This window comes from Streptopelia decaocto (assembly GCF_964273445.1).
Source record: "Streptopelia decaocto genome assembly, chromosome: 3".
Lineage (NCBI taxonomy): Eukaryota > Metazoa > Chordata > Aves > Columbiformes > Columbidae > Streptopelia > Streptopelia decaocto.
The window spans coordinates 32,212,745-32,236,178 of record NC_138656.1 but is presented as its reverse complement, the minus strand read 5'-3'; the positions used below and the strand labels follow the sequence as shown (position 1 = coordinate 32,236,178).

The 23,434-nt window shown below is 40.6% G+C and overlaps 1 protein-coding gene across 2 annotated transcripts in view; it reads left to right on the top strand.

The window, feature by feature from the left end:
- DAAM2 (dishevelled associated activator of morphogenesis 2) overlaps window positions 1–23,434 on the top strand; it is a 202,508-nt gene that overhangs the window by 6,494 nt on the left and 172,580 nt on the right. Inside the window, exon 2 of one of the 2 annotated variants that reach the window (XM_082047969.1) lies at window positions 14,760–14,896. The gene's annotated coding sequence lies outside the window, so the exon portion shown is untranslated. Of the gene's footprint in view, window positions 1–14,759; window positions 14,897–22,018; window positions 22,176–23,434 lie in introns of those variants that run through there. The other variant, XM_082047970.1, reaches the window with a different exon arrangement.

The following is a 23,434-nucleotide window of genomic DNA, read 5'->3' as shown; positions in this document are numbered from 1 at the left end:
ATGAAACTACTGTGGACCTGTATAAGCATCCTTGTCTCTGCTGATCTGTGCGTAGAATTTTCCTGGACTCTTGTAGAAGTGTAACATTATTTCCCTCTATTTTATTCCCCAAGAATATTACAGCACTTAGTTCCTCTGAAAACATATAGTCAGTAAATCATCACCCTACAATACAATATGTTCTGTACTTTCCACTGGTTTAAGATCAAACCCAGAATGCTGTGGGTATTGTATACTCATTAGCCAGATTGTTTCTGATGGAGCTGGGACAATCTCAATGGACTGGTCCTATTTAACCAGTAGGAATTAATTATGAGGATTTTTTCTTGTCCGCAATCCTACACAATACAAATATGTGAGGATAAGTTGCATATATATAGGAATATAAAACTAGCAATTTATTCTTTGCATTCAGCACTTTCCTTTGGAAAATTTCCAAGCACTTTACAAATATTAATGGATTTATCATTTTGGGAAATTGAGGTACACCTTTCTCAGATGCCTGAAACCTGATTGGAGTCTATACTATAGTATAAATACTCTCACTACAGGCAGATTAGAGACCCATTTTCTTTCAGCTGTCTTTATGTCCTCTGAAATGTTAGTTTAACAAAGCTATAGCAATTAAACTGAAATAACAACATCTTTATCATTAGATTTATCTTTATCATTTATCATTTATCATTATCTTTATCATTATCTTTATCATTTAGATTCCTGCCTGGCAAACAAGCCATATATTTACCAAACTCATACTTCTCCCAGAACGCAAATATACCATCCTTCTACAGAGTAGGTACTTCTCACCTTTCTTTCTTTTTCCCTTCCTCCCTCACCTCTCTTCCCAGAGCCTCATGCTACAATCCCCAGTTTTTCTTCCTATTCCTCACTCTTCATTTAGGTTTTTGTCTACACTGAGAATATGAAATCTAGGTACTGCTGCTAATGACTGCAAGAGGTCTGCCCCGACTAGGTGGAATGGTTTTATTTGTTAGGTTGAACAGTATACATTTGCAGAGAGGGTTTTTCAGATCTTGTGGTTTAACCCCACCCAGCAACTAAGCACCATTCAGCTACTCGCTCACTGTCCCCGTTGCCCTCCACTGGATGGGGGTGAGAATTGGAACGATAAAAGTCAGAAAATTCATGGGTTGAGATAAAGGCAATTTAATAGGTAAACCAAAAGCCATGTGCACAAACAAAGCAAAACAAGGGATTAATTCACCACTTCCCATCAGCAGGCAGGTGTTCAGCCATCTCCAGGAAAGCCGGGCTCCACCACATGTAATGGTTACTTGGAAAAACAAATGCCATCACTCTAAACATTCCTCCTTTCTTCTTCTTCCTCCAGCTTTGTATAGTGACCATGATGTCATATGGTGTGGAATATCCCCTTGGTCAGTTGGGGTCAGCTGTCTTGGCTGTGTCTTCTCCCAACCTTTTGTGCACTCCCCTCCTTCTCACTGGCAGGCCAGTATGAGAAGCTGAAAAGTCCTTGACTGCTTAGCAACAACTAAAACATAGGTGTATTATCAACATTATTCTCATACTAAATCCAAAACGCAGCACTATACTAACTACTAGGAAGAAAATTAACTCTATCCTAGCTGAAACCAGGACACCAAGGCATCATTCTTCCTTACAAAGGTTATCAGGAATGAGGCCATCCACTGGTTCAGACAGTCTTTGTTTTCTCACTGAGTCACTGACCATTAAGCTGGGATGTCTGGACTATGAGTACCCTGCTTAAATCCATTTGGCAGAATCCTGACCCCCTCCAGGCAGGCGACCCCATCAGCATCTGCACAACAGATGAAAGAAAGCAGGATCTTGACCAAACATGAGGGGACTTTAGTCTTTGCCACTTTTGCAGCCATGTATGCAGCAGGAACCAATTAAAGTGTTTCTAACAGCTGAATGCACAGAGAGACAGATGCTCTGATCTGTCAGCATCCTCCTGCACTGTTATGCAGGGATAGAGTAATAACCGTGCGAGGGCCCTGCCAATATGAACTGTCTTCCAACTGTGCCCTACTGAGATATGAACTTGCCCTCATTGCTTGTTTCATACTTCTACTGCCCTGTGGGTCAGGCATCCCAATGCGTGAATCTCTCTGGCTCTGTTGTAGAGGCCCTGAAATGTGTTGCCAATGACAGAAGTACAAAGCTTGACCTTAGCCTTTCATCTTCAGCAGGACTCAGGCAGTCTGTGTGAATGTTACAAAGTCTTCGGCACTCACAGTCACTAAGTTATAGGGAGAAAAACAGATGCATTTTCTGACTATATGAAATTTTCCTTGGGGGACCCATGAGTTGTTTTCCAGCTGTGTTTGGGCTTATCTAGAATAACTTCATGTACCTGCTGGGGAACATGTGTTAAGTTATAAATGTCCTACTGTGCCCTTCTTGACACATTTTATGTTTAAACAGAGGCAAAATTTAGCAAGCAGCTCCTCACTGCCTCATCCCCTGCTTACTTACAGTGGGGATGTTTGGTATGTTCACATCTATCAGGACATCTTCAGATGCCCATACTCTTTCTGATTTATGCATCTGTAAGTGTAGCTAAGCTACTGTGAAATGGGAGCCTTATCCAAGAAAATACTTCCTGTAAATACATGCTAGAGTTGACCTAACATAATATATTAATATTTTCATATGGTGTTGCTGTACTTTTTAATAAAAAGCAGTGTAAGAATTACACATCAACAGTCTTGAGGATGATTTTTTTCAATTACCAGCCTCAATTTTTGCAAAAGATATTAATATACAATTCAGATTACATACATATAAATATTTTGGTTTTACTCACTTTGACATAAAAGTATTATCTGTAGCTGTACATATTTGTATCCACTGGGCATGAATATTCAAATAAGAGTGAACTAATTTATGATATCTAGAATCAGATATCTGAAGTCAGGAGATGATCTTATATCTCTGTTCAATGAAATACCTCATTTGTCATTGTCAGCTGCTTTGAACTAAGACTGAAAATGGCTGCCTCCCTTCACACTGGAAAACTTATCTGCTTCCCACTGGTCACTTGAAAAGTCTCATGTTCTTGTGTGACCGTATTGGAATAAATGTGCTGTGGAGTCTACTAGACTCCGTGTCTGTCATGCAATTGTCTGTGATTGTAGGAAACAGAACGTGATGACCTCGTAGTCCTGTACTCCCATGAATGCACATGACACAGAATCTAACTGACCACCCTACAGGCTCTGGTGACATGTGGGAGTGCAGCAAGTTAAAATGGAAGCAGATGGCGAAAAAGTCCCCTCTGTGTTTTGCCTTGTCTTTTCTTTCAGGGATGTTGCCTTATGTCTTTGATCCAAATAGCCTGCTGAGGAAATATGTCTCCGAGCTATGATGAAACAACACTAGGAAAGCTGTATTCAATTCTGGGTACTCAATACTAAGTGCTTACACAGTGATGGGGAGAGATAGGCAACCTTCATTTTTTCTTTGAGCACTTATTAGTCATGGTCTCTTGGGATTCTTTAGCTCTTTCAGGAGTAAACTTAATTCACAAAGAAGCGAGAGGGAGCTGTCCCGTTTGGTGCCAGACTGGGGAGCAACGCCTCCAGAGAAATGGGAAATACTCTTTGACATCTGTTAGACTTTCTCCCATTGTTAATCTTGGGCTTGTTTCTGCTGGCTGGCCACTGCCTTTAACTGCCATTAACTGTTTGCATGACTCAGGGGATGTGCTTTCCAGTGTGCTATCTATCTATCTATCTATCTATCTATCTATCTATCTATCTGTCTGTCTATCTATCTATCTATCTATCTATCTATCTATCTACATAGTTACCTACCAACCTACCTACCTGTTTATTTGTTTGCTGTAATAGAACAATCCAGGCTGCATGGATTTGTAAACTTTATTTTCTAGGTTTCCCATTTAGACTGTGTGACCCTAAGTCCGTGAGCTCTCTACGTTCCTATATTTGTTGTGTTTGGACTTTTAAAGGTGAAGTCCTTACCAGCATTTTGGAGGCTTGTTTCTAGGGCCTGATGTTGCCATTTGTTGTGGATCATACACACTGCATCTTGTGATGCTAATAGGGTGGGGAATAATGGGCTCTGTACCCACAGGGAAACTCCCTGAGAAATTCACTCATGGGTGTCACAAAAGCTATTTTCCCAGTTCCGTGATACTTGAAAGCAGTCTAAAAATTCTCTATGTAGAATAAGGTGCCTTGCTAGATTTGTTTAGTATCTCTGGACTTCAGTTATGTTCTGAATGTCCCATGAAACCATGAGGTCACAGTGAATGTTGTACTGCTCCTAGGCAAATGCACCCAGACTTGAGTTTGTTCAGAGGTCATTGTGGATGGTTTTTAAAACACCAGGGCTGACTTTTACATATTCACTGAGCAGAGACATACTAATCATTGCATTATATTGGCATCTGCATATCTGACACACCCAGTGATTTGTTTGCAGACTTTCCCACACCCTCAGAGCTGCCACCTCTTAGTTTAGGTCATTTCTACCATAGCTGTGTCAGATGTCATTTTCCCTCCAGACCTTTTTGGGTGTAGCTAATTGCAGCAGGGAGAGAGGACAACATGAGGCTGCCTTTTGCAACTCACCTGAGTTGCATCATTAGACAGTACTAAAACATTCAGGCCATTGGACTAGGTGATCATTGGAGGTCCCTTCTAACTGAATGATTCTATTCTATTCTATTCTATTCTATTCTATTCTATTCTATTCTATTCTATTCTATTCTATTCTATTCTATTCTATTCTATTCTATTCTATTCTATCCTATCCTATCCTATCCTATCCTATCCTATCCTATCCTATCCTATCCTATCCTATCCTATCCTATCCTATCCTATTCTATTTAGGGGTGTTTGTCTGGTTTGCTTTGCCTTTTTTTTTTTTTTTTTCCTATGTACTACTATCCATATCATTACAGTTGTTCTTTCTTTTCGCCTTCCTTTCTTTATGAAGCAGAGGAACATGGTAGTCATAAGAATCTAATATGGGCCTAACTATACCTCACCACACTGAACCACTGGGCCAACACAAGGCTTTCATTTTCTTATTGCCATTTGGTATCAGTAGGAATATTTTATTATATTTCTGTTTCATGGGGCCTGTCTGATGTATCAAAAAGTCTGTGTGCTTATGTTTAGTAGTATTTTATGATTTTTTTGTCTTGCTTGAACTGTGTCAGCTGTTGGAGGTCCTCTGCTCTAAAATGTGTCAGAGCTGACTAAGTGGCCCCTTACCCTGCCTGCTTTGCTAATTGTGCTGAGCCATGTAGTATCTACTAGATATGCAGGCATGGAAGGTAAAGAAGGGTTTTGTTAACTCAGGGAAATGAGTGAATTATAGATGGGAGCTATGCTGCTGGTTTGGCTAATAATTATAGGCTGCAAACTTCACAAGTTCCAAAAGCCAAGCAACTTCCACCTTGCTTAATACTTTGGCAAGATATGAAGCAGTGTTTATCCTTTAGAGGCATGAGTCAATTTTGATTTGGGTTCAAGACAGAAATTTGAAGAATTTGATGTTCTAGGTTATCAGAGTTTCTTGCCTGTGTTCCACAGTGCATTTAGCACCAAACTAGTCCTCCCTTAGGAAAAGATTCAAGAGTTTAGACTATTAGGAAGCATAACTTACAGAATAATGATTTTGGTCAATACTTTACCTGATTCAGTAAAATGTATCATTCTCAGAAACTTATCATTAGGTGCATTACGAACCGGACACAGCCTAATATAGCTGCCTTTGATTTCTGGTTTCTCTTTGTTTGTAGCTGCTTGAGACCTAGTTCTGGCAGCAATTTTTCACAAAACCAGTCATTTGTTTCTGACTCCCCACAGACCTTAATAAACTGTCCTCTTCCAAAAAGTGTTAATATAGATAGCCCCTTGCATGCCACCACTCTGTGTCTGAGAGTTGTGTTACAGTGAGCCAATTACAGGACCAAATTTATAAATTTGGGTTAGGTGTGGGTTTTTCAGTTTTTGTATTCAAAATTTATACAATTTGTGCTGTGACCCAAAGACCCAAAACACACTAGTTATAGCAGACATTGGCTTTGACCTGTAGGGCTTTTTTTTTTTTTTTTTTTTTTTTTTTTTCCAGAAATGTTGACCATCCAAATCACCAGTTGACTTCAAAGGGAGTTGTGGGTGTGAAAACATTCAGTCTCTTGCCCAAGGTCACTGTGAGAGTCAGAATCAGAGCTCCACGGAGCAGTTCCTGGATCCAGGAATAAACTTATATGAAAAACTGGTAGAAATCTCTGAGATATGCAGAGAACCTGTGTAGCTGCACCATGAGCAATGCATCTTGTATTTCTTAATATGACTTAGACAACTGCACTTTCATAATAATAACAGCTATTGCCACCTATGCAGCGACTGTAACTACCAACTGAGTAGGAACTATTGTCCACTACTGAAGTAATCTCTTCCATTGTTTTTAAAATACCACATCTTGGGAATTGTTTGGAATGCCTCTTCTATGTTGGCTTGGCACTGACCTACCTGCTTGCAGAGTGCGAAGCAGTGCTTCTTGGTTTTCTTTCCTGACAACTTACCACGGTTGGCTTTGTGCCAAAGAGGTGGGTGACCAATGCAGCAAGCCCTGCTTTTTCATATCCACTTCAGTAAGTTTAAGGTTGCCTTGAAAATCGAACAGCTGTGGAAAGCAGCATGCTGGAGTAGTGCCACGACCTCATCCTTCCTTATAGTGTCAGCTGAATCAGCTAGGGAATTCTGGCTGCACCTTTTCAAAAAAACAGTCATTTGCCTGAGCTCTCATTAGCACACTCCAGTGATCAGGGTGCACCATGCTGTGCAAAAACTCCACATACTTCAGAATAATGTAATCTATGTTTTTGTCTGAGGTCTAAGGCATGATTTGACTCACGGTGATTTAGAGCTGAAATAGAAGAAAGGCTGGAGAAGTGGGCTAAACATTTTTCTCATTTAGCTGAGTTGTCTAAACACTGGGGACTAAGATGAGCTTATGCAGAGCCTTCTAACATTGACTCTGAGTCAGGCATTATTATACCTCTTTTAGAGAGTACGGAGTTGGAAACATGAATTGGCTTGCCCATGCCCACACAAGAAATGCACAGCTAGTGTCAGCATTACAAGTTGGTTACTCAGAGGCACACAGATATGCAACATGTATCACACTTCTTCCCACCCCTACTTGCTGTAAAGATTTCTTGCAAGGGATCAGATGTATACTCCTTGTTCTCTTGCTGTCTTCTGTGAGTATGATTGTTCTCTTTTGGTGTACTTTGCTTTTTAATATAAAAGTCTTCACTACTAAATTAATGCTTTTCAATGCGTACAGGTTCATGATCACTGTAAAAATGCAGTTTCTTGTGTCTGTACCTGTAGAGCTTTCTGTTGTTCACTCTCTGGGTAAACCGGTAGACACTGGTGAAAAGTGAGAGAGGACGTATGAAGATTTGCAGAAGTGGCCAAAGGAAATTTTCCTGGCCGTAGCAAAGCACAACACTAAAAACGAGAGGCAAATCAATTTAAATGAAACCAAGAGGTTTAGAAACTAAGAGGTTTAGAAAACTTGAGGTTGATGCTGAGGTTGAGACTTAGGTTTCCTGTCTGTTGACAATTTATGAATCCCTTTGCCTCTCTCTAGATGTTGGGCATAACTGTTCGTGTCAACTTCCCTACAGCCTGGAGCAGAATCTGCAGCCCCTTTCCTTTCAAGCCTTTGGAATTTACATAACCCTGCAATTGTAGCAATGCAAAATGTGGCTCTGGTTACAATAACAAGGGGTTAGGGAACGTAGGGAGAGATTGTAGCGGCAAAGGCATAAAAGCAAAACAAAACAAAACCCTACATGCTGTTTTAATTTCCAGGAGCCACGTGAGAACTGTCCTGCAGTTCCTGGCTATAAATAAATCTCTGCCGTCATAGGAAGACAAAAAAAAAAAAAACAAAACAAAACTATTCACATTCCTCCTAAATTTTGTTAAGGTTATAAAAAATTAAGGAAAGGTAAATATTTCAAAAGCGGAGTGTGTCTTTGCTGAGGAATGTCAAATTATGACTCAAGGGGGTTGATATTTGCATCAAGTAAAGAAATTTGGCATTAAACCTCTCTTCCCCTGCTCCATCTCCACCAGCTCTTTTGAGAAAACCACTTAGGACTGCATATGGATAATGTGCCAGGCAATGCTGCTTGAAGCCCCAGGGGTTCACTGCCCTAATGTCAGCTGAAGCAGGAACTTTTTTTGAGATGAGTGAGGACTACACAGAAACATGCCTGTTGCTTCTTGTCAGATGTTACATCTTAGTGCTCTTACATGGTGTACTAGGAACATGGGGACTTGGTGCCAGGGTTTTTCCACTTCCTGGTAACTTGGGGTTAGGACTGTAACTTGTTTCTTTGAAGAGAAGCAGAAGTAATGGGAATGCTCTTCATGCATTTTTCCAGCTTTGAGCTTTCATTTATCAGACACAACTTGAAGGATGGGCTGGATAGAAGCCTGTGAAAGGTATTAAACACATGAGGTAGAATTGTGAAAATTTTCATTGCATTTGCTCTCCTACAGAAAATTACAAAAACAAAACCAAACACAAACAAGCAAACAAAAACCACACACACAAAACCAAAACAAAACAAACAAAAAATCACATGCAATCTAAGTGGTGAAATAGACATGGTAAAATCCCCCAACATTCTTAATTTAAGGTTTTTATATTCTTATGACTGCTCTTGTATGTGAAAAAATATCAAAGTTAATGAAGACTAGTCAAAGAGGCAGCCCTTGAGAAAAAAACTAGGTTTAATGAGGACAGAAGATCAAGTCCATAGCAACAGCTTTTCTCTGAACTGTTTCTTTTTTTTTTTTTTTTTTTTTTTTTCCTAATTCCAAAAGACAAGTTTTGTGACATAGGCTTATCTTGCAAATTTTTGCACATTGTTAAAGTTGGAAACTTCTAGCAAGGGTGTCAAACTGATTTTCAACAGGGGTCACATCAGCCAGCTCAGCAGGAATAGTTACATTTATACAGTCCTAAAATTACATTTGGCCCTTTGAAGGAAACTGAGGCTGATGTGGCCTTGGTGAAAATGAGTTTGACACTCTTGTTCTAAAGGTTATCCACTGTCACTGGTTTTTCTATCATGTGCTGCTTTCATGCAAGACTCAGATGCCAGGCCTCCAAAACTCCTGGTATATGTGAGATTTAGGCATTTCAGGGAGTGACCTCTCCAATCAGATCAGAGGTGTTATTTCATTTCTTTTATGAGCAAACCTTGCTGTAGCTATTGCCTAACCTGAACTGACCTGAGCAGTACCAGTATCTTCTCCCTCTGCCATCAGGAAGACAGGATGCTGTGGCAGTTACAGTGCTGGGAGCAACAGAGTATTCTGACTTCAGGAACAAACAAATAGAAGTCAGTTTTAATAAGAAAGAAAAGACAATCCAAAGAAACACAGAAAATATAATACAAGAGTACTACTATGTACACAGGTAGTGTATGTTCCTGTCTAAACATCTAGGCCTATGCAAAGCATTCATTATTGGGCCCGTTTGACTCACTGGGAAATTAGGCAAGAGAAAAAACCAGGCTGCAAAATGGCAAGTCCAGGGACTAGGTTTTGGGGAGTACAGTCAACACGAATTCATGTGCTGTTGATAAAAGGTATTGTGCAAAGCAATACCTTCACTGCTCCATTTTACTGCAGTTTTCCCTCTCAGTGTCACTTCTAGAATCATAACTTCTCAAATTAACTACACAATTCAGCTGAGGACAGACAAATAGTAACACACTTTCCCAAGGTAAACTCTTCCTGCCCTTTTGAAAAATCAGCCCCAAGCAATTTTTTCAGCAACATCAAAGACTTAAGAGGAGAAGTTGACAGAGAATCTTGACATCGGGCTCCCTCTTCCTTGCATTAAATCTAACCTGCTTCTACAGAGTTTCAGTCTCAAATGAAATGTCTCATTATGGATTGAGTGGCTAAAAAAAATACATATATATATGTTTATATATATATACTTATATATATATATAGGTGTGTTATTCCAACTATACAGATTAATTACTGGAAATAGCAGTGGCTGTACTGCTGAAAATGTGAACAGTGTTTTGATTCTCTCTGTTAAAGTGAGGAATGGGTTTTATAGACCTGTGAGACAGACTGATTGAATGAATGAACACAGATGTAGGGTGCTATAAAGTTTTTATTTCTGTGTATTTCAGATGACCACATTTTTCATAAGTGATTAAGCCATGAGTGAATGACTCAGCTCCTCCCACTAAAAAAGCCAAATGCTTACTTGGTATCATCAAAGTTTTTTTTTTATTTCTGCCCATTTACTCCGTTATTTTATGTATTTATTAAATTTTGCCTTGCTTTTCCCTTTTTTAGAAGACATAAGCTATTGTGGAAACCCTGTCACTAGTCAGGACAGGGTTAGTTATGTGACAACACAATGACATGGCTAAAATGTGCACCGAAGGCTTTTGAAAAATGTACGAGGATCACTTCATTGCAGAGTGAGATGCTGCAGCACTGACATATGCAGACATGAATGCAGAATCAAACAGCGAGTGCTCCATATCAAAAGCAGTGCTATAGAAATAAGCAGGCCTGCTTGCTAAGGAAGCTTAGAGTTACCACACGTGGCTAAACAAAGGTATGGTCATCAGTTCAAGTTGAGTTTCAGTTGATTAGGGCGAAAAACTGTGAAAATTGCAAGTGTCGTAGGGATGAGAAAATGTAATGCTATGTGAATTGCATGACTAATGATAGCTCCTTAGGGAATATAAGGACGGACTAAATCATTAAGTGGTAACAAAGGGAATAAATGGAGATAACCTTTAGCAGACAGCCTTAGGGTAACCAGGGCCATGGGAGGTTTTCTCTACATAAATGAGATGGAAAACTTTAGTTGAAGCTTCTTTCTAGGAAAGTAAAGCTCCAAGTCTTAAAATGTGGTCTAACATTTCAGTGTGGTGAAGAGTACCAGGCAGCAAGATTGGACACTGGGATAGAAATATTAACACCAGCAAACTGGGAAGGAACTGTGTTTTGCAGGGAAACTGATTTAAGTTGACCCTGAACTGTGGTGTTGCTTTGAATGGACGTGAGGCCTCCCAGAATGGGCTATCTTTGAATTTTCAAGTGTTCCCTGGAAAGCACAGGAAGGACAAACTGCAGCAGAGAAGGAGCCTGATGTTGCTGTGAAGTGAACGTCATCCAGTGGATGATAACATCTGCTTGAGACTACCTCATCATAGGGATGGACAATGAGCCAGCTGAGAGCTTGTGAGTCAGGATTAGTGGGGAATACTCAGAGACTTGATGATCTTAAAGGTCTTTTCTAACCTAGATGATTCTATGATTCTACTCAAGTCTTCTTCATTGTGGTCTTGTCTTGAAGTACTCACCTTCAGAAATCCTAGGTCTCTGAGACCAGCAGCAAAGTATGTAGCAAGGAAGACTTAACCTTTATGGATGAGGACTGGGTTAGGGAATATTTAAAGAAACTAGACAAATAAACAATTAAGTCCCTGGAACGTGATGGGATACATGCACAAATGCTGAGGGAGCTGTCTGATGTCATTGTGAAGCTACTCTTGATTAGCTTTGAAAGGTCATGGCCACTGAAGGAGGTTCCTGAGGACAGGAAAGAATCAACTTTCATTTTTATCTTCAAGGGGGACAAGAAAGAGGATCTGGAGCACTACAGGGTGGATAGCTTCATCTCAAATCCCTGGGAAGGTGATGGAGCAACCAACCCCAGAAACCATTTCCAAACGTATGAAGGACAAGAAGATGACTAGGAGTAGTCAGCACAGATGTATCAGGAGAAATCATGTGTGAGCATCCTGATAGCCTTTTATGATGAGATGGTTGGCTCTGTAGATGTTGTTTATTTTAATTTTAGTAAGGCTTTTTACACTTTCACATAATATCCTCTTTGACAAACCGATGAAGTGATGGCTAGATAAGCAAGCAGTAACATGGCTTAGTAACTGGCTGAGTTGCTGGGATCAAAAGGTTGTGGTCAGCAGCAAACAGACCAGTTGCAGGCACATGAATGGTGTATCCCAGAGTCAGTACTGGGATCCAAATCTGTTTAACATCTTCATTAATGGCATGGATGTTGGGACCGAGTGCACCCTCAGCAAGTTTGCAGACAACATAAAACTAGGAAGAATAATTTATAGACCAGATAACTGTACTGCTATGTGGAGTCACCTCAATAGGAACCTCATAAAATTCAACAAAGAGAAATGCCAAGTCCTGTTCCTGGGGAGGAATAATGTTATGCACCAGTACAGGCTAGGACCTACCAGCTGGAAAGCAGCTTTTCAAAAAAGGACTGGGAGTCCTGGTAGGCAACAAGTTGAACAGGAGTCTGAAATGTACCCTCATGGCAAAGAAGGCCAAAAGCCTCTGGGCTATATTAGGAAAAGTATTGCCAGCAAGTCAGGTTCAGCATTGGTGGGACACATCTGGGCTGCTGTGTCCAGTTCTGTGGTTCACTAGAGCAAGGGAGAGATGTATGTATTGGAGAGAGTGCAACAAAAGGCCACAAAAATGATTAAAGAGTTACTTTGTCCATGAAAGAGTAACCTGCACCATTAACATGGGATGAGTTGTAGACATTGTCTACATGGATTTCTCCAAGGTTTTCAATACAGTTTCCCATAGCCTCCTTCTACAGAAACTGATGCGTTACAGTCCATTCAAGTGGTCTTTGCAGTGGGTGGGGAACTGGCTGACAGGGAGATGTCATCACCATGTTCCAGTATTTAAAGTGTGGCTACAAAGAAGATGGAGACTCCCTTTTTACCATGAGTCAGATGGAAAAGGTGAGGAGTAAAGGGTACAAGTTACTCCTGGGGAGATTATAACTGTACACAAGAGGAAAATTTTTCATGATGAGAACAATCAGCCATCGGAATAATCTCCCTAGGAAAGTGGTGGATTCACCAACATTGGACACTTTTAAGATTCAGCTGGACAGTGTACTGGGCCACCTTTCTAGACTGTGCTTTTGCCAAGAAAGGCTGGATCAAATCATCCTTGAGGTCTCTTCCAACCTGGCATTCTATGATTCTATGGTACATCTGACGTATGAGGAGGGACTGAGAGACCTTGGACTGTCTATTCTGCAGAAGGTGTGAAAGGATATTATCAATATGTATAAATATGTATAAATAACTGATGGTGGGGGGAGTAAAGAGAATGGAGCCAGATGTTTTGCAGTGGTGCTCAGTGGCAGGACAAGACATTATGGGCACAAACTGAAATACAGGAAATTCCATTTAAACATAAGAAAAACTTTTTAAATGTGGGCTCGAACAAGTACTGGAAAAGGTTGCTCAGAGAGGTGGAAACTCCGTGCATAGAGACACTCAGAACCTGACTGGATCAGGCTACACGCAACCGTCTTCAGCTGACGCTCTTTTGAGCAGTGGGTTTGGAGCAGATGATTGCCAGAGGTCTCTTCCAACCTCAACTGTTCTGTGCTCTGCAATACCTTAATCTGTTCTTTTCTCATGACTGAGTCAACACAGCTCAAGAACTGTGATCACAGCTGGCACTCACTATTTTGAGCCAAGTACTATTTGGAATGCATTGTCCCACATCCTCTTAAAGTAAGTTATGCCAGGACAAAAATCAGAAATTGTGGTGAAAGGCTTTGAGGGGAGCAGTAGAATTGCTTCTTGTGCTATATGTAGTTTGAGGCTGGGTGGAGGACTTCACTCTCTAATGTTTCTAATGTGGTATCTTTTACTAGTATCAAATTCCTACAAAGGGAAAAAAAAAAGGCTTGGATTTTCCCAGTGTTGATAGACCTCTGTGAAAGTTAATATTGTTACTTCAGTGGAAAATGGGGTTAATGAAGGGCAAACAAGGCCCTGTGTTTCTGTTATCCCCAAAAGACTACAGTTTCTATGAATATTCTTAAGGCACTCATGGAGGAACTGACAATTTTAATGATGTTTCTCTTAAAACAGCTTAGTTAGATACCATGGGAAGCAAACAAGGAAAAGGTCGCTTTAATGGTATTTCCTAAGACGACAGTACAGCAGCATTTGTGGAATGTCCTGAAGCACAATCGTTTGGTTTTCAAAAAAAAAAAAAAAAAAAAAAAAAAAAAAAAAAAATTAGCTGAATGATAAAACTAAATAATTCATAACAGATTTCCTCCTAAATCCTGGAAGTCATCTGTCTAGAGCAGCTGATACAAAAGAAGCCAAGAACCATCTTTGTGTATGTTGATCACAGTCTGTGCAAACAAATTTGTTTCTTTTTCTCTGCCAGTGATCTCTTATGATCCCTATACTCAAAGTTAATGTGTAAAGTAATCAAGCATTGATTTGTCTATAACTCAGATGCAATTAGAGTTGAAGATATAATGGCACATGGGAGATACTCATGCTGGGTTGGATTTTAGAGTGTATTAAGACCACTGTTGAGTGCTGCAACGAAGAAGCCTTTAAGAGTTTTCTTGTCTTTACATACCCAAATAGTACCTACTACCTGTATTTTCTCTTGTTTAGTGTCAAGCATGTGCTTCAAATCATTCTGGTTCAAGACAAAGTAATTTAACCAAAACACTGTAAGACCAGTCTTGCACTGAAGTTAACAGAGACCATACAGGAACCCCTGTATATATTTCTTCTTTAATTTCTTTTGAAAGTCATGAAACTTTGGAGAGGCCCTTTACATTGATAGAAAGCTAAAATGAACTATTTATTTGCATTTTTTTTTCTCCAGAAGACCATCTCTACAGTCAAAATAGTTGTATTAACTCATCTGAAGGTGGGCCCTTGCTATGCAGTGAGGACCTGAACTGAGGACAGAGACCTACAAAGAGAGAGGAGATCAAATCAGAAACTACACGGATCTTCCAGGTTAGTTCCAATTTGCGTGTGTGGACTGGGAGAGGAGCAGAATACCAGTGAACAGGATTTTTGGTATCATTTCTATCTTAACTTGTGTGATGTTACCTACGTTCACCAGCCGAGAGGAACTGTCCACCTGCAAGGTGGTTTTCAACTTCACAGCAAGGTTAAAGTAAACAGGGCCTCGCTGCCCCCAGTTACAGACAAACCAGGTGTGTTTAGACGCAGCATATATCCTAATAAAAACTGTAACCTCGTACCCTGTCCTCTTTACCACATCACCATTTCAACAGAACTTGTATCCAGGCTGTGCTACAAGTGTTAGTCACGCTGTTACTCAGTCTGAGGGCCAGCATATTAACTTGGTCTTGATTGTAGTTATAGTCTAAACTGGAAGCATTTATTGTAAATTAGTAAAGACTCTTATTGGATATGATAATATAGGAACATTCCTGATTTTATGCTCTGTTTTTTTTTGCCCTTTTCTTTATTCTGTCCTTCATTCTTCCAGAGCAGCCACCAATTAGATGAAGACTTAGCGTCACCATCTTCCTCCTTGATGCAATTTAGAATCCTTCAGGGCTTTAGTGTATTAAGAAGAGCTTGTGCATTCAGTTTGTGCTTGAAGCCTAATCACACCTAATACCTCATAGTTTTCAGTGTCCTTTCTATTTCCCTTATAGTCCCTGCAGCAATCACTTACAGAGACAAAATAGCGTGAGACCTTTTCTTCCTGTGGTATTCCCACTTTATGGGATCTGAAATGCTGTGAAGTTATGTCACCCAGTTCCCTACTGCCACGCACTCTGCAGCAGTATTTAACATGCATGCAATGTGGGTGTAAAGTATGGCTGAGTAAGATGGTGCATGCTTCGCAGTGTAGATGAGTACACCAAGCAGCAGGGCCATGGTGAATCAGTTGTCAGGGCTCAAGCTCAGTCATACTTCTGCTGAACTGTAGTCGTCTCCATAGGCATGATCCTGCCCCTCTATCAATGTCCTGAACAGTTCCCACAGCTGGGAACTGTTATGTGTCAGAATAAGAAGTTGAAATAGCCTTTCCTTTTCCCTTTCCCTATTCTTTTGTATAGACATTGCTTTTATTTTCCTGGAAGTCACTGAGGCCTGTGTGTTCATAGCTAGAGACTGACTGTATTTCTAACTGTATTAATGCCCTATTCTTTGTTGGAACAAGAAGTGTTCATCTAGATCATTGCTAATTAAATGATGGTCAATACAAGATCAGGCATTCCCTAAACACTTTCAAATCTTAAAAAAGTCCATGTGCCCCTCTCCACCTTGCAGCTGAACAAAACCATGCACATAAATCAGAGGAATAAAAGGAAAAAAAACCCAGACCATTCAGAGCCCAAACTAATTTTAAAAGTATTATTTGTAAAAGCCTAAGTTACGGTGCAGCCCAAGGTGGTTTTTGGATTTTTTTTTCAAAAAGGCAAAAAAATCCTTGAAATTAAAAACGCTGTGGAATGTCATATATAAACTTTTGTTGGAATAGGTGCCTAGGGACAAGCTCACTCCAGCCCTCCTTAGTTCAGATGTTTAGAATGTCTAGCTAACAACATTTGGTTACTAATGTTTGTGATACAGAAAACTTGTCTGCATATTGCACCTTTCTGTAAGGTGGCCATTTGCTAGAACATAGATTTTTATTATTATTTCTCTGAAACATGAGAAGATATATGCAGAGTAGAAGGAAGCATTAAAAAATTATGGGGAAAGCAGAGGAAGATCAGTTTTACAAATTGGTGCCCTCTATTTTGCTATGTGACAAGCAGAAAGAAACTGAAAAAATCTGAAGTTCGGCTGACTTTTTTTTTCCTAACACTGGCCTTTTATCCCTGAGAAAGTATTACGAATACATTCAAAACAGTCATAAGGTGGTAGGTGTGAAAACAACCCAGGTTCTTTCAGGCCAGGCAAATGAAGTCAGGGTGAAGTTGCTGGCTACAAATGCTTACAGTAGTCAGGGGCTGCTAACTACCTTTTATTACTGGCAGATGATCAATGTTTTGGTGGCAGAAAATTTAGTCTAATTCTGTCTGATTCTGTCTCCTTAGTTTTGAGGGATCTGAGTTTGAGTTGGGCTGTTATCTGAAAACAGAGTTGTACTTACAAAACATTTCAGAAATACCAAGGAAACTAAAGGAAGAAATGAGACAATTCCTGTCAAATTTCCACTTTTTTTTTCTTTTTTTTTTTTTTTTCCCTTCCATTAGATCAATCTCTGAACTTTGCTTTCTAAGCTTGTAAACCTTTTCTCCTTTCTGAAGGGCATATATCTCTTTCCTCTCTTCATATCTGTTATCTAAGTTGCAGCAAATATTGACGGCTTTTCTTTGGTGTTTGCATGTTCCCTTGCCAGCAAAAAACTTACGCAGATCACTCACTAAATCTAAACCAGTATAGGAGAGAGGGTGATAATGGGCTTGAGAAGCCAATGAAAGAGAAGGAGCTGATGGGGAAAAAGGTGAAATTGAAATGTGCCATCTCCAGAAAAGTCCAAACCAACATCTTACATTTTATTATGATGGGTAAAGATTCAAATGTAGTTGTACTTGTAGTTGACCTAAAATCCATGCTGTGGGCCATTTTTTAATATGGAAAACAATTTTTTTTTTTAAAGAAAAATCGGTGGAAGTAGTTTGATAGCTAATACATTGATTTAAGGCAATGTCAAGGGCCATTATCTTCATGTTGAAGGCCATAACTTTCATTATCTGTACAACTCTTAAAGATCCGATAAGGCTTATGTTCTAGGAACCAAGTTATTTGCTTTTAACCATTTTTTTTTAACTGAGAAAATAAACCCACCAAAAATAAATGTTTGTGCTGAGTTTGTAGTGGCAGCTAACTATAACATTTTTTTCCATGATGGCAGGAATGCTGCAGAAAAAGAAGTACAACAATACATCAGAGGCAAGCTAGCCTTAACAGCAAGAAGTTCTCTCACAGTTTTACTCAAATATTTGGATGCATACACATGTGTAAATGCATGCTTGCACACACACATGTACATGCATTATGATTCATCAAGCAGAAAACAACCTTGTGGCATTAATAGCTTTAATTTTTAGTTAATAATGAACTTTAATTCAGGTGAGCATTGTTCTGATCCCTACATTTTTAAAGTTCAAAGCAAGTTGTCAAACTGCTGTATTAACACACTAAAGATGTGGAGTAGGATTGAAAAGCTTTAATCTGGAACTTATATCCCTGAATTGGAGCATGGTTTGATCCTTGTTCATCAGAAAGTCAGCGGGAGTGGAATCCAGCCCATAGATCTGATGGTGTGGTTTGAGCCCAAAATTTTTGAAGAGTTATATTAACTAAAAGAATCTACCTATATGCATGTCTGTATTGTATTTACTATATATGCCTCATTTCAGCCTCTCAGTGACAGGGGACAGAATTTCTTGTGGCTCTTTGGTAGTAAGGATTGTGATGGTTCCATCACCATGTTACATCCAATGTCAGTGTATAGTATAATAGCAATACAGCTCTGCATGTCACACTGAAGAGATGCTCAAAACATTGTGTGGTGCTTCAGAGACTGGGAAACACACAGAGATGATCTCTGTAGGAAGGATATGAGAGTCGTGCCAGTTCTGTAGCCCGAGGTGACTGCACAGGAGTCTTTGGCCCAGTAGCTGCACCGCATGGTGGTGTCAGGCAAGGCACACAGCCGAGCTCACAGAGCCCTGGTGTTTAATCTCGTTGTCAGATGGAGCAGGCAGCCTGGCACTGGTATGCTCTCACAATGAGCGCTTTTGTTGTTAGATTAATATACTCGTGTCCTTTTGTTTTGACAAAGGATCTAACAAACAGTTGGTATCTCCAGAGGTGGAGCAACATCTAATGGAAGCTTTTGCTTCTGCATTCTATAAGGAATCTGTTTTCGAGAAACAAATAATCTGTTTCTTTTTGTGTGTCCCTTTTCCCTTGTGTTTTCACTCATTACTGTTACAAGCCCTTATCTATAGATGACACTAGAGCTTTGTGGTTTTGATCTTGGTCATCAGAGCCTAAAAATGCTTATAGAAATAGGCAGGTGATTTATTTAATGACCTTATTCCTGTATTCAGAAGAAGCTGCCTTCGTAAGTATTTTAGTGCTGTCTTGGGATATAAATGTTATGTGATACACTGTTCAGAAAGAGAAACATACCTTTTTTCTTTTGTGGTAACTTAGGCATTACTTCTGGTTTTGCTGTCCCCTATAAGCTTAGATACCAAAATAGCTCCTATTAAATGTCACTTATTGTGCAAGGGGATTGTTCTGCAGAGTCAAACATTTTTGCAAACTGCAACACTCTTCAGTTTTCACTGAGGTATCTGTAGTTCAACATTTAATAATAAAAAGCTGGCTTCTTTGTCACCTTTTATCCCAGGCTGTTACTAATACAAGTATTGAATTATATAACAGAGTTTGATGTACTTTTTTTTTTGATGGTGGTGAAAGAGAGTCACAGAAAAAAATCGGTGATTTATCTAGTTTCATTTACTACTGACTAAATATGAAAGCATGCAGCAGAATTTGAATTCTACATTCTTTATTGTATTTAATATACCACACATTTCTCCTACAGCCAGTAATAGAAACCAGGAGTTGTGCTGTAACCATTAGACAATGCTCTGTCAATGGAACATCCAGATGCTGCGGTGAGGGGTTGGGGCAGCTTTCACATGGGATTATGAGGAGTGTAAGGAGCGACATACGTAAGGAGCAGCAGATATTCTTTTTTATCTTAACATTTATCGTGGTTAGATCATTTTGGTGCAGTGGCACAAGCCTGTTGCCTGCTGGGCACTTTCTGGTGTTTTGCATGTTCTTGTTAGGTGTGTGCCAAGCACTGGAGCATTGCTTTAGCTGCCCCCAAGCCTCAGTTTCTCTCCATTATTGATGCCTTTGCCATTCAAATCCCCATCCACTGCAACACCTTACCCTGTTGTCTTGTAGGCAGACTCTGCCTGCTTTATACATATCAGCATAACCTTAGCTGAGGCATCAAATGGATGACCAACTTTGTCTTAAAGATAAGCATTTTGTTAACTTTTAACTAATGAACACGACAAGGGCCATTTATTTTGGTTATACTGTATCATGATAAATGGTACAGTGTGCTAAGGTGAGAGGGGTGAGGTGCTGGTAATGTGAACCTACCTAACCCTTGTCCCTTGGCCTGCTACTGCAGGTTAATTCTAGAGCTGAATACAAGTCTTGGGCTCCAGAACCTTGGCTGGAGGAAGGAGAAGGCAGTGGGAAAGCCAGAGTATGAATCAGTTAATCATTCCCACCTCTCCTTTCAGGTCTTCTTTCCTCTTGCAATAAGAAGCTGAGAGGATAGAGGGGAGAAAGGGAGACCAAGACAGTTAGATGGAGCTTGCAAGGTGGAGATCAGTACCAGAAGTACCTAGGATGCAGAAGGAGGAAACAGGGAATAAATGGGCAGGGACTTGGAGGATCCAATGAAAAGAAGTAGCAGGCAGAGACATGAGTGGAAAATGAGAATTAACGGACCAATAGAGTGTGTGAACAGAGGGGAGGACTCATGGAATTATAAAGTCTTTTCTACTATGCATCACGTGTAGTTTGCACATGTACATCATATTAAACTTTCCCAGGTTTTGCGCTGAGAAAGGCAGTAGCATAGTACAGCTCATGCTAGAGGAACGCCGATGTCTCCCTGTGGTTTAATACAAAGCTAATAATGCTGAAGATTATAATTTAGTAGTGTGGCTAAATGGCTACTTTGCTCAGAGGGTATAAGGTATACATGCCAATACTTAGCAGATACCTACTGAGCCTGTTTGTGAAGGACCTTTAGCATCAAAAGGGCCAGATTCACCTTTTGGGTTCTACCCATGTTCTTTTACAATAGGAGCAAAGAAACAGAAAGATATCACATCGGCTTGCTCACAGTTTGTACCCAATCTGTGCTTGCGGTACATTGGTGTATGTTAAGGCAGAGAGGACAGGACAGTGGTGACTTGGTCTCATCTTGTTTGTTTTGGCCTGCTGGTTTGAAAGTGATATTTTTCCTCTGTAACTTGCTTTCCCTGGTTGTGCCATTAAATATATACATGCTTGTATATATGACTTTGCTCTGTGATATGTGTTGATTGGTGGTGTCATCATGGGAGTTCAGTTATTCTAATGAAAACAAATGACTTACACATACAGAGAGCAAACTGTATATTTTCATGAGTTAAAAAAAAAAAAGGCGAGAGAGAGATTTTGCAGATGGTATCACTGTCTCCAAATTTCAGTATTACTGTGTAACAGAGAATGCAGTTTCTTTCACTGCAGACAGCAACACACATGAAGCAGGCAGCTCCCCCATATCAATCTAACTATTAATATCAGATATGTTTGAAAGTGGTCAGAAAATGGAAAATATGCTAGAAGCAGTGGTTTACCTAGGATTAAAACTATCTCGAGAATGGGTGAGGAGGAAAAACTGGGAAATGAGGGCTTTTTACTTAGTTACGTCATACCCTCTCCATTATAGGGAATAAAATCTCCGAAGGTCAAAATGATCCGAGGTGCAAGGGAATACTCCTAATCCTAGTGCCACTGCAAACCGTGGGCTGGGGACAGCGTACCGCCGTGGCTGCAGCGCATGGGGTGGAGGCGGACTTGCTGCACCCCACTGGGGTCCCTGCCCCAGATGGGAACCTGCCCCCGCGGTCCCGGGAAATGGTCAGACCCGTCCCCTTCGCCGTGTAATTATTCCCACCTGTGTTGCAGAGGGCGCGAGTGCAGCAAAAATAAAGAACGGCAACACCTGAAACCCTTGAATGAAAAGCTGCGTAGAAGAGAGTTGTTCTTGTTTCCAAGGCACGTAGGGAACTGTCTCGCATTGCGATGGTTATCGCCCGGGTTGGAAGCGACGAGCCCACCCCTCCCGCCGCCCCGGCTCCAGACACCGCCCCGGGCAGCCCCGGTAGCTCCCGGCTGGCGTGGGCTCCTGCCAGGCCGGAGCTTGTGCCTTTAAGAAAGTGCAGCACAGTAGCAGGGGCCGGCCCAGCCTCTCGAAGCCCGCAGCGCTGGAGCAGGGCTGGGAATGGGAAGCAGTTCCTGAGCTGCTGGGTCCGAGCGAGCTCACGAAGCAGCAGCAGCCGCCGGCACCCCCGCTCCCCTCGCTCGGCAGCATCCAGCGTGGGGACCAGCGCCCTGCCTGGCTCCCTGACACGGGCTGGACGTTCCTGAGCACTGAGCTCAGCCGCTGTAAAAAGCAAGTAGGAAAATATACAGCTGGATAAAATCGGTAAGTCAAACTAAAGTCACATCCTCCTTCGTGGGCTGCAGTTTTCCAGTCTTTTAATTTGTAATGTTTTTTGCAGGCCGCGCTTTTTTTGGTGTTGTGTTTTTTTTTTGGTGTTTTGTTTTTTTTTTTTTTTTTTTTATTGTCTTCTGGGCAGAGCAACTGGGAAAACATGGAGGCAAAATAAAAGTGTAAAAAAAACTTTGAGGATTTGTCACTGTTCGTGCTCCTATTTTAAAATCTTCTTTCCACAGTGACGCTTTGCTGCAGGAGTGGGGAATGGGAAACCAGCAAGTGCTTTTGTATGTGGGGGGAAAGAAAGCTGGTAAGAGTTGTAATTGGCTTTTCTTGCGGAGATGATTAAAGAGGGAGACTTGAAAAACAGACTTTCAAGAAGCTTGAAGTGACTTGTCATTTACTTTTCCAGAGTAAAAACAAATTTCGCTTTAAACAGTTTTAAAAGTCGCTGGGATGTGTGCAGGAGCAATAAGAATCTTTTAAAAACTGCGTTATAAGTGGAAATCTGGATGCCGAAGTATTGCCGAGCGGATGTTGTATATGTTTGTTTAAATTTAATTAAATAGACTGGCAGCTCTGGAAAAGCATAGGCATTAAATGCCATTTTCTCTGCATCAGAGAGAGGGCGCTGTTGCCGCATCTGGCATAATCCTCCCTGAAACGGGGAGTTGGGAAAAGTCAAAGTGAAAAATCGAGTAGAGATAAGATGTTTTAAACAATTAAACCAGAAACTACTCACACACGCAGAAAGCTACAGTATATAGCATCCACTTAGAGAAGTCAACGTTCTTCATTTCTCTTCCCTTAGGTTGCGGAGGTGGTTTGTTTGTATTTAAAGTGATTACCTGAATTATAAAGAAAAATATAAATTCTGTTGTTCAGCTCTAGAAATTAGACCCTGGTCATGATCCTGTTATCTTTTCTGGCATGTGTTCTGGAATCAGCCTGGACAAAGAAGGAGGGGGAAATTATGGAATCTCCTGACAGAAACGTTGCTTCAGTAATGGTGTGTGAGATGAGGAAGAACTCTGACTCAGTGTTGATCAAGTTGCAGGCTGGAGTTAAACATCTGATATGGGAATGTATCGTTGGTATCCAGCACAGATGTTGCAGAGTTTGGAGACCTATAAGCTGAATAATAAGATCTGTAAACCCTAATGAGTGAACCACATATTTTCAAGTAGTTTGGAAAGAGGGATGCGTTCAGTCAGATGTACAGCTTTCTTCATAGAAATCTCAATACC